Here is a 12,415-nt window from a genome sequence, read left to right as displayed (position 1 = left end):
ATGGAGGCGGGCAGCCGATGGAGAAAATTTCCTGGGGGAGAGACATCCACTTTACGACGAAGAGGAAAAGTCAGAGCTGAACCCGAAAAGTCCTCATCTGCCGAGTCAACACAGTGATGACGATATTTGAGATTTGTTTAGGCATTCACTGTGTGCCAAGCCCTGTGATAAGCGCAGGGAGAGACATAAAGATACAAGATGAACAGGGTGGACACAGCCCCTGTCCTACGTGGGCCTCGCAGTCTAAGTTAGAGGGAGACCGGGTTTTGAATCGCGATTTTATCGAGGAGGAAACTGAGGCACCGAGAAGTGATTTGCCCAAGGTGACACGGCAGGCGAGTGGCAGACCTGGAATTAGAATCCAGGACTGTGTTCTTTCCACTAGATCCCAATGGAGCATTCAACTGGGAAACCAAACTGCTTCAAAAAGAATAGCCAGTACTCCCTCTCCATAAACGCACTACGGATCTGGCTAAATCTAACCGCTGCTGGTACAGACGAGGGGCTCACAGTTTTGATCCCCATTTTACAGATGAGGGAACTGAGGCACAGAGAAGTGAAGTGGCTTGACCAAAATCAGACGGCCGACAAGTGGCGAAGCCGGGATTAGAACCCACGACCTCTGACCCCCAAGCCCGGGCTCTTGCCACTAGGCCATGTTGCTTCCCCTGCTGCTAACTGTGTTCAGGGCACTGTACTAAGCGCTTGGTAGAATACAATATAGCAGACACAATCCCTTCCCACAGCAAGCTTACAGTCTACAGGGGGAGCTCAGTAGATACTACTTTTGCAACCGTTACTACTCACTTTTTAGCAAATCACGGAAGGCATCTGTTTATTATTTTAACGTACTCTCCCCAGCACTTAGTACAGTGCTCCGCACACAGCGCTCAATAAATACGATTGAATGAATTTCAGTGATTAAGTAGGTAGGTCCCATCCTACCCTCCTCTTCTCAGTCATTCACTCCGCGATATTCACCGTGCAGGGACACATGTAAGCGAAATCTCTGAGGACGGGTAAAAGTGAGTCCATAAGCGAAGATGGCTGGTTGCGAGACTTGATTGTTGCCCTAATAGGCTGGAAGTCAATCAATCAAACTTATTTACAGATGAGGTAACTGAGGCACAGAAAAGTGAAATGACTTGCCCAGGGCCACACACAGCTGACAGACAGAGCTGGGTTGAGAATCCAGGCCCTTCTAATAATAATAATAATGTTGGTATTTGTTAAGCGCTTACTATGTGCCGAGCACTGTTCTAAGCGCCGGGGTAGACATAGGGGGATCGGGTTGTCCCACGTGGGGCTCACAGTCTTAATCCCCATTTTACAGATGAGGGAACTGAGGCCCAGAGAAGTGAAGTGACTCGCCCACAGTCACACAGCCGACAAGTGGCAGAGCTGGGATTCGAACTCATGAGCCCTGACTCCAAAGCCCGTGCTCTTTCCACTGAGCCACGCTGCTTCTCTGACTCTCAAGCCTGCGCGCTAGCCACTAGGCTCCACCGTTTCTTTTGACTAAAGAAGCCCAAAGATAAGCAGAGGCAAATATTATTATCAGTAGTAGTCTCGTCTTATGGCGTCGAGTCGCCTTCAACCCATAGAGACGCCATGGACACATCTCTCCCAGAGCGCCCCACCTCCATCTGCAATCGTACCCGTAGTGGATCCACAGAGTTTTCTTGGGAAAAATCCGGAAGTGGTTTACCACAGCCGCCTTCCGCACAGTAAACTTGAGTCTCCGCCCTCGACTCTCTCCCGTTCCTCTGCTGCCCAGCGCCGGTGAGTTTTGATTTATAGCAGTTTGCCATCCACTCGCTAGCCACTACTCAAGCTAGAAATGGAAGGGACAGGCCTCTGCCTGGCTCTTTCCTCCCATAGTCCAGACTGGTAGAGGACTGGGAACTCTCCAGGTGCCACCCTGAGAGGGAATTAGTAGTAATAGTAATTCCTAAAGTGAGGATTGCTGGAAATCAGGCTTCTAGCATTTAATGCTCTATTGTTCTGCCGTGAATGTTCATTTGGGAGGAGCCAATAGCCACCATAGCTCTGATATAAATTGGAAAGGTGACATATCTGGATTTCAATTTGGGTCGCTCTAAATGTCACCCAGGATTTTTTGACCAAAGATTGGGTTTTTACTAAAAAAAAAATCATCGTGGTTCTTACTGTTTTAAGCGTTTACTCGGCCGGGCACATAGTAAACGCTTAAAAAATACCATCTTTATTATTATTACTAAGCGCTGGGGTGGATACGAGCAAATCGGGTTGGACACAGTCCCTGTCCCATGAAGGGCTTACAGTCTTAATCCCCATTTTACAGATGAGATAACTGAGGCAGAGAGAAATGAAGTGACTTGCCCAAGGTCACACCGCAGAGATGTGGCAGAGCTGGGTTTAGAACCTACGTCCCACCCAGACCTGTGTTCTTTTCACTAGGCCACGCGACTTCCTTAATTAAAAAAAACTAAAAGAGAAGAAAACGAAATAAAATCCCCGTACGTCGAAGCGTCGGGAAGGATCGATTTCCAACGGAGCAGAACGTTGACTGTGGCAGAAATCTGACCTCAGGTGTGGGAGTAGGTGGGAGGCAGACAACGGGGAAAGCCGTCTGCTGGCTGGCTGGGCTATCGGTTCGTTAAACGTCTGCTCGTGGCAGGGAGGACAGTTGGAGACAAAAACCATGCAGACCAGCAGACCAGCAGAGAAGCTGAACCATGAAAGACAGAGAAGACTGTTCGGCTCAATATTCCTTTGTCTCCCTCTGTGGCTTTCCCTTGCTCATCCGGACTCACGTGGTGAAGCAGAGTGAGCTGCTCCCAACCAGTGTGGAGGGCTGACTTGGATACAGGGGCAGGAAGCCCCGAGACCAGAGGTGAGGATGGAGCTCTGCATGGTCAGGGAAGAAAATTCAGTTTAAAATCATCCCCCGGGGCCGTGATTTTTCAAGCGAGTCCTGCAGTAATCCCTGCAGCGGTCCTCCTCGTGGATATTATCTGAGCCACAGCTGCCTGAATAATTCTGGAAACATCTGCCCTCACGGAGATTCCTTTCAAATTAGGCCGAACACCGTATGGGAATTTAGAAGACAACGATTACATCTGTTGGTCACTTTCCATAAGCTCAGTTCTCTAAGTTTTATTATTTAAGCACTAACTCACGTTCGTGTTTTCTTTTTCTCCTTTCTCTAAACTCCATCTGTTGTACGTTTGTCACCCCTCCCCCTCCAAACTCACACTGGGATGTAAACTCCTTGAGGGCAAGGATTATCGATCAATCAATCATATTTAATGAGCACATGTCGTGTGCAGAGCACTGTACTAAGTGCTTGGGAGAGTACAATATCACCATATAACAGACCCATTCCCTGCCCACAATGAGTTTACAGACCAGAGGACGAGTTTCATAGCTTAGCGGAAAGAGCACGGGCTTTGGAGTCAGAGGTCGTGAGTTCTAATCCTGGCTCCGCCATTTGTCGGCTGTGTGACCTTGGCCAAGTCACTTAGCTTCTCTGTGCCTCAGTTCTCTCATCTGTAAAATGGGGATTAAGACCGTGAGCCCCACATGGGACAACCCGATTACCTCGTATCTACCCAAGTGTTTAGAACGGGGCTTGGCACATAATAAGCACTTAAGAAATGCAACCATCGTTATTATCATTATTATCATTAATAATCTTACTGGATTAGTACCAAGCTCTGTACAGAGTAGACCGTAAGCTCCTTTGAGGGTGGGGATCACCTTTGCCCACTCTGCTTTCCCTCCCCGATAAATACCACTCATCGACTAATGGGGGTATTTACAAGATGAACAACTCAGCAAACCGGTACGTATTTTGGTCAGTGGCTAAGATGGACACTATGGTAATTTGCTGGAAAGGATCCGAAATGTATGTGATGTACGTTAGGAATCTTTCCAGAAAATCGCGAACGGCACATCTCGTACCATTTCCCTGCCACTTCAGCTACAGCATTATCGCAAAACACCATCTCAAAGAAGAAAGGCCAGTGCAAGAGGTGCCAGCCACCACGACGATTCAAAGCGTGATCTTCCAAACGAACGCGACGGAGAGCGTGCCCTTTCTTTGATTTCTCCAATGGTTTCTCCATTGCCCAGCTCTGCGCACGAGGTTAGTTGCACCGAAACTATTTTTATATGGATTTGGTATAACGGATTTGTTCACTCTGATTATTTCCTACTGAAACCTTTTGTTGGAAGTTGAGTTTCTCATGCAATAATTAGCTGTGGAATATTACCCCAAACAGGTGTCTGTAGCCTGTCAAAGTCAGAACAGGTGATTTAGAATTAGCGTATTAAAAGAACTGTGAATTAGCGAAGCAAAAACGTGTTAATTTCTTGTTCCATCTGTTAATATGAATTTCTTGCCAAATATTTTACTTTGTAGAACTGTGCTGGGATTGGCAAGAACATAGATTATAAAAAAAGTTTAAAGTCCTGAATGTTTAAAAATCATGACATACGTTACTGCAAAAATAACTTCTACATTTGGAGCAAGCTTTTTTTTTTTTTTTTTGCTTTTCTCTCGAAAAAAAAAAATCGCTGCAGCAATTGCCACATAGTACAGAAAGTTAGAGCAAGACAACATGCATCAAATGTTAAATCTTTAAAACGAAAATGGGAACAAAATGTTGTGAGAAAAAAAGCTTTCCCACATTTCAGCCTAAGCGGAGTCTTTTCTGGGTTCCTTTGACTTTTGCAATCTTGAGATCTTTCGACTTGTAATTTTGGAAAGTTAGGGGGACAGAGGCGAGAGACCCTCGGTTCCTCATAGCCAATAATGTCCATTCATCACAGAGACGAGAACATGTTTCTGGACGCAGCAATCTTTGTGTGCGTGAGTGGTGTGAAGTGTGTGTGTTGTGTGTGTGTGCGCGTGTGTGTACTCAAAGGTGTGTTTCTTAATCTACTTTGTCTCCTCTCTCAGATCATCTGTTCCCTCTTCAATACACGGGATAAAATCGGACTCCAACGGGCACCTTTCCCGGACCATGAATACCAGACCAGTGCTGCCTGGACCGGCCCCAGGACCTCTCCACCCAGAAACCCACATGGACGAACGTGGAAATGAAGATCCTCGGAGGACCGTTATCCCAGCTAGCTTTTTTCCGGGGCAGAATTGGGTCTCAAGGGAAAGTAAAGAGATTTCACTCATTTCCCACACTTGCCTGTTCAAAACGTAGCCCAAACACACCACGCTCTCCCATACTTTCTTCTGGGTGAGATGTGGACGGGCCATCCATACACCCACACCCAACCACTCTGAGCCCTGAAGATTCTCCGCATATTCTGGACTTGCAAGGGGTATGATAGGCAGTGGGTGTTTCCCGCCTTCCTCGCTTTCCGTCACATGCAGGAGACGGCTGCTTTCATGAATCCCCCATAATGACTTGAATAATTTGGGGGACGGCATAGAATTTTTCACATTATTCATCTCATGAGCTCACATCTATATGGGAGCCTTACACCGATTCAGGCAGTAATTGCAATAGCTAAAGTTTAAGGGAAGGTGAGTAATGAACCACTTATGGGAAATGTCCACCGTCTGCCAGTTTGGAATGGAAAGATAATGATGGCGTCTGTGTCTCTCTCCTCATTCCAGTCAACATGTCAACAGTGTTCCAGTCATGATGGAGGCCCCCGTCTGCAGTTAGTTACGAACAAAGCCTCGGAGATTGCCGAAGAAGTTTCCAACTTTGGGCGCCGAAACACTCGGTGTTTACGCTGGATAATTCTTCTTAAATGTCAGGATCTACCCGAAAGAGCAGCCGACCGCTGGTTCATTATAAACAAGAAATAGAACGTCGTTACATCGTTATCAGTGGGAAAATATTTCTAGGAGGCTTCGGCGACTCCCTCAACAATGCGTCGCAAACTGATGGATACACCAAACATTTTATGTAGTTTTAAAATATACAGCGCATTAAAGTTTCAGTTGACTTATCTGAAGAGACATATTTTTGGTATGTAAACAAAAACGACAAGGGAAGAACTTGTCAGAAAGAGAATAACACATGCAAATGAAATCCTAGGTGAGGCGGCTCCACTTTTTATATAAACAACCGTTAATGGAGCTGTGGGGTTATTACCATACGTAGCTTGGACCAAAAAACAAATTCATTGCCCCTCTCCAAAGAATGGATTAAAACAACCGATCTGATCAAATTTGTATAGATAGGTTAAGAAATGGACTCGCCATCTATGGAAAATAAGAATAAAAATTATTCGAGCTCTATCTACTTTATGTAAATAATGAGATGCGTGTCATTCAAATTCCTTTCAATTGAATCTGTGCTGAGAAAGCAAAAACATGATTCCGAAGGAAACGATCTCTCATCTTCAGGATAACGTACCGCTATAATACAATTATTTACAATTGACTAAGAGTTAATTCCAATGGTAAAACATCTTTCTTGCAAAAATGTCAGCTTTTATTGTTGAAACAAACTAAGAATAAAACATTTTTCCCATGTCAGATCACGGTATTGCGTTTCATTCGGTTAAACAAAACAACGCGGCAATACTGTAAACAGGAAAGGAACATCAGACTGCCTTTGTTTGCATGATTTTCTCTAAAACCATATGCAGTGGGAGAAGGAGCACAAACTTGGTTTGGTGGAAACTGAGATAACCTATTCGATGTCCCGCAAAGTATTTTCATGTGGGCAGGAGGTCGGTCACTGAGGGACTGACCAGAGATTGGCCCAGTTGTCATCATCGAAGCACCACGGCTCAGTGGAAAGAGCACGGGCTTGGGAATCAGAGGTTTGGGTTCTAATCCGGCCTTCGCCCTTTGCCCAAAGTCACACAGCTGACAACTCACTTAACTTCTCTGTGCCTCAGTTCCCTCACCTGAAAAATGGAAGTTAAGACTGTGAGTTCCACGGGGGACAACCTGATTACCTTGTATCCTCCCCCCCCCTTGGAACAGTGCTTGGTACATAGTAAGCACGTAACAATACCATTATTATGATTATTATTATCAGTGGCATTTATGTGGCATTTATGGAGTGCTTACTACGTGCAGAGCATTGTACTAAGCACTTGGGAAGGCAGAAGACGACAGAGGGCAGACGCGTTCCCAGTCGAAGGGGTCAGAGGTTGCAGCCAAATTAATCCCCTCGAGGGATTTGGTTATCGACGAGTGGCAGCTGACCTACTAAGGCTGTGGGCTCTCACGCTACACTCCTCATCATCATCAATCAAATTTATTGAGTGTTTCCTGTGTGCAGAACCCTGTACTAAGCACTTGAGAGAGCACAATGTAACCGAGTCAGTAGACTGTTCCCTGTCCATAAGGAGCCCTTCGTAAGGCTGCCAGCGAGCCCTCCCTTAGAGGATAAGGGACCCAGAAGAGTGGCCACATCTAGAGTGCCCACAGACATCAAGGCATAGACAAGGCCGCTGTGGGTCAGGCCAGCGGGTCTTCTAGTCCAGGACTCCTTCTGAGACAGTGGAAATGAGGGCTGGAGCAGCCAGGTGCTGGTCGCCCTCATGGAAGCCCGTTCTCCTATTTAAAGATGGACCATGCACCACCGAGAATTTCTTCCTCTCCATTCCTGACTCTCCCTCCAGTGACCCAGCACGGACTGTCCAACACCGCGGCCCTGCCCTCTCAGTCCCTGACTTTGCTACCAGTGACCCAGCACGGACCATCCAACACCCTGACTCCCCACAGTGCCCTAGCACGGATCATCCAACACCCATAACTCTCCCCTCTCCAACCCTGCTCTTTCCTTTTGCAACACATGGTTGATTTCTTGCCCCCTGACCTAAGGAAATCCATCTAGGACCCGCCGATGGTTGCTACTGGGCCAACTTGATGTATTCTCCACATCCATCTGTGACCCACTTCTGTTTGAGGTGTTTTCTTGTGTTCCTTGAGACTCTGTCATCTCTAAAATGTGAGCTTGTTGTGGTCAGGCAATGCGTCCCCTAATCCTGTTGCATTACACTTTCCCAAGTGCTTAGTACATAGTAAGCGTTCATTACAAGCAGAACACTGTTCTAGATGGAAAAATCCTAACCTTTCCCATCTGTCCCCACAGAACAGCTTCTCGGGGTGAATTTTGGCCTTGGCAAGTTGTTTTTTCACAGATGGGCAGATATTTTCTCTTTTCTTTGGTTGGAGGGACTTGTGTCAGATCTTACCTAGTGCAAGAACATTGCTCTTTTCCCCTCAACGGGTAGAGCACTGTAAATACACATTTGAGGTTCGGTAGCTCTCTCGGGATCTTTTTTCAAATGAATTCTGAAGAAAATTCAACAATACAGGTAGAGAGTCAACACTTCTTGGGCCCCACAGAACTTGACTCCAGGCTTGAAAAGTTTAAGCAAGAGGAAGAGCCAAATTTCTGTCTCAGAGACCATTTCATCTCTGTGATTTTTCTACTGATGCTAAAGGGCATATTTTATCTTTCCAAGATTCTCCTTTCTGCTCTCCCATTGCCCATGCATGTGCACACACGTGACTCACACGGCCACGAATCTCTCGTGATCAGAGTCACTAGATTGAAGACACACCTCCCAGATCTAGGTTCTGTCCGCGTTTGGAAGGTTACGCGCATATTTCTAACCTCGAAGCTTCTTGAGGGCAGGGATCGTTTCTTCTAATGCTACTGTGCTCTCCCAAACACTTATTCCGGAGCTCTGCACGTAGCAGACACTCAGTAAATACTCCTGATTATTTTCTAACCACCCTGACATTGCAGCTGTTCACCGAGGGAGAATTCACAGAGTCCCAGGCTTCAGATGTGACTGGGCAGGTGACGCTAGTGGAACCGGCACGAGCCATGAGGAGTTCAAGTTTATACTGAGAGCAGCTGCCACATCCAATGTAAAAGGACTTTTCCTGCTGAAATCCTTCAACCCATATTAAGGCACTGGTCCGATCGCTCCCTTTAAGGAGAATTCAGCCCCTCCGCCGTATCTCTTCACAGAACCAGTCCGTCTCGGATGGCGAGACAACAACAGGAAACAGGTGCTCGAGAAACTCTCCTTTCCTTAAAAACAGCTGCTTTAAGGGAAATCCCATGTAGGTATCCCCACATAAGCTCCTTTTTCTTCAAAGAATATTTATGCGAGAGCTGCTTGGTGTACCTATTTAGAATCTATATTGTACACCATATGACCAACTGGTTTCCTCTGACTGGCGTAATCTTGGCATGAAATAATATTTATTTATTTTTTGAACATGCACTTAATTTGTTGACAGCAGTTGCTCACGTTTCATTTGTGTAGGAGAGTCAGTGTTCCCTGGAGCGCCAGGGGGATTCCGGCTCGTCTCCTGGGAGTTTGAGTTCCAAAGACCGCAGAGACCAGTGGAAAGTCCAGGGAGACACCTGTTAGGACGGGATCAACGTTCTGTGGTTCTGCCGTCCGAGCGCGTTAAAGTCGAGGACTCGAAGCTGGAGGAATCTGGCAGGAAGACACCAGGGCTGAGGGACAAGACAGGTGGCCTGGACGGCTGGAATGTGCCATGGGAGCCTGGGGGCCTTATCGGTCAGTCGGTCAACCCTATTTATTGAGCGCTTACCGTGTGCAGAGCACTGTACTAAACACTTGGAAGGGTATAATATAACAGATATTCCCTGCCCACAATAATAATAATGGCATTTGTTAAGCGCTTACTATGTGCAAAGCACTGTTCTAAGTGCTGGGAGGATGCAAGGTGATCAGGTTGTCCCACGTGGGGCTCACAGTCTTAACGCCCATTTTACAGTTGAGGTAACTGAGGCACAGAGAAGGGAAGTGACCTGCCCAAAATCACACAGCTGACAAGCGGCGGAGCCGGGATTTGAACCCATGACCTCTGATTCCCAGCCCGTGCTCTTTCCGCTGAGCCACGCTGATCTTACAGCCTAGACAGTGAGCTTCCAAGGACTTCATAGAGTGCTCAGTACCTATGATTGATCGGTAATGGCCCAGTGGATAGATTATAGGCCTGGGCGCCAGAAGGACCTGGTTTCTAATCCCAGCCCCGCCACCTGTCATCTATGTGACCTTGGGCATGTCACTTAGCTTCTCTTTTCCCTCTAGGAACGCACCTACCGGTTCTGTTATTCTGTACTCTCCCAAGCACTCAGTACAGTGCTCTGCACACAGTAAGTGCTCAGTAAATACAATTGATTGATTGTTTGTGCCTCAATTACCTCATCTGTAAAATGGGGATTAATATTGTCAGCCCCATGTGGGACATGGGCTGTGTCCAGCCTGATTAGCTTCTATCTACCGCCTGGCACGTAGTAAGCAGTGAACAAATACCATTAAGAAAAGGCTTCTCGGTAAATGGAAGACTCCCTGGATCATTGCGCAGCTCCCTTCCTTCCGGCACATTGCTTCAAATTGGGGACAAAGACGGTGACTGCGGGTTAGCCTAGGGAAGCGTGAAGGCTTCCGGAGTTTAAGTTGGGAAAGTATCGCTGGATCCTGGGGAGAGGGAGTGGGGAAGGTGGGAGAGAGTTATCAGTGTTTTTTCCCTCCTGCCACTCATTCTCCTTCCGCGTGAACGGGGATTACCGGAGCTGCAGTGATCATCCGGTAAGAAAGCCGCTAAAGTTGCAGAGGAGAGACCGTAAGGTGTAATCAAATCCCGTAAACACTGAGAGGATAATCTATAGTTTCTATATTTGGGATTAGAACGGTGGCTACTCGGTTTTCTAGATCTGGTAACCCTGATCTGTCTAGGTTCTGAAAAGCAAAGGGATTAAGGGTCTGGATGTGGGTTTGTAATCAGGAGTTATTCACTGATGTCTGGTTTTCTCTCGCAGCCACCTTAGTCCTCTTCATGCCCATCAGTAGAGGAAGGAATATTACATCTTGGGGAGGGTTGGCAGGAGGGCTGCTACGCAGTCCGTGTCTGCAATCCATCCAGATTCTGCATCTCTGCACCCCATCCCAAAGGTTGCAAACTTAACCAGGCAAGGCGATTACTAGATCAAGAAGCAGAGTGACGGTTCTGGGAGTCACAAGGACCTGGGTTCTTCTCCCGGCTCAGCCACTTGTCTGCTGTGTGACCTTGGGTTAGTCACTCCACTTCTCTGTGTTTCCGTTCCCTCCTCTGTAAAATCAGATTAAGACTGTGAGTCCCATGAGGGACAGGGACTTTGTCCAATCCAATTAGCTTAGAAAAGTGCGTGAAACATAAGAATAACAATAATGTTGGGATTTGTTAAGGGCTTACTATGTGCAGAGCACTGTTCTAAGCGCTGCGGTAGACACAGGGGAATCAGGTTGTCCCACGGGGGGCTCACGGTCTTCATCCCCATTTTACAGATGAGGTGACTGAGGTACAGAGAAGTGAAGTGACTTGCCCACAGTCACCCAGCTGACAAGTGGCAGAGCCGGGATTCGAACCCATGACCTCTGACACCCGTGCTCTTTCCACTGAGCCACGCTGCTAGTAACTGCTTAATGAATACTACAATTATTAGACCAAAATGTGGAAAAAGGAGGGAGTTACAGGAAGACAAATGTCTCTCTTGAAAGAGGAAAGGCCCATCATGATCCCTGTTCAGGCAGGGAGAGCTTCCTGGAGGAGGGGCACCAGCAGTATGACTCAAAATTCACCTTCTTCTCATCAATCTGCAAAGCTCTTTTTCATTCTCCTCCCCCAAGCCCTGCGGACTTTTTCCAGTAGCAGACTCCTTCATCAATCGATGGTATTTATCCAGTGCTCACTCTGTACCAAGCACTGTGCTAAGTACTTGGGTGAGTGAACTCTTCTCCTATCTCTGACCATGGGCATTTGACTTCTTATTAATAGTAATGATAATAATTATGATATTTGTTCAGCACGTAACACACCACCATCCCAGACACCTGGGAGAGTTCAATGGAGTTAGTAGTTATGATCCCTGCCCTCAGTGAGCTCATGATCTATCAGGGAAGGTTGACTAAAATAATTTGCAGATAGGAGGAAGAAGGACGAGTGAAGCAGGTTGACCTGGTGGAAAAAGCACGAGCCTGGGAGTTAGAGGACTTGCGTTTTAAGCCCGGCTCTGCCACGTGTCTACTGTTTGATCTTGGGTGGGTCACTTCACTTCTCCGTGCCTCAGTTACTGCATCTGTAAATGGGGATTAAAGCTGTGAGGCCCATGTGGGACCCGGATTTGCGTCCAACCTTATTAGCTTGTAACTACCCCAGCGCTTAGTACAGGGCCTGGCATGTAATAAGCGATTAACAAATACCGTGAAAAAAGTCCCCATTAGTGAGCGCTAAATTAATAGGTACATTGAGATCTGTAAAAGAGGGTGAGAGAGTGGCCGCAGGTACACAGAAGTGTACGCTTCGGCCTCAAAGTTACCTAAACCTGGCAGTGCCCAGATGCAGAATCCCTCTGAGGCCTGGTGGGGCAGAGAGGGCTATCGGACGACGAGCAGGGTGGCGTCACGGCCT

The 12,415-nt window shown here is 47.0% G+C and overlaps 1 protein-coding gene and 1 long non-coding RNA gene across 5 annotated transcripts in view; one reads left to right on the top strand and one right to left on the bottom strand.

Annotated features, from left to right (window-relative positions):
- The window catches only part of ARHGAP15 (Rho GTPase activating protein 15), a 388,578-nt gene that overhangs the window by 263,596 nt on the left and 112,567 nt on the right, over positions 1–12,415 (bottom strand). The window lies entirely within an intron of this gene.
- Positions 3,938–6,493, top strand: LOC120638612. Its single transcript, XR_005660359.1, has 2 exons — positions 3,938–4,129; positions 4,946–6,493. It is a non-coding gene; the product is annotated as an uncharacterized LOC120638612 (long non-coding RNA).

The sequence above is a fragment of the Ornithorhynchus anatinus genome, chromosome 9 (genome assembly GCF_004115215.2).
Source record: "Ornithorhynchus anatinus isolate Pmale09 chromosome 9, mOrnAna1.pri.v4, whole genome shotgun sequence".
In the NCBI taxonomy this organism is placed as follows: Eukaryota; Metazoa; Chordata; class Mammalia; order Monotremata; family Ornithorhynchidae; genus Ornithorhynchus; species Ornithorhynchus anatinus.
Note: the sequence above shows the minus strand (reverse complement) of the source record. Positions and strands in the feature narration are given on the sequence as shown.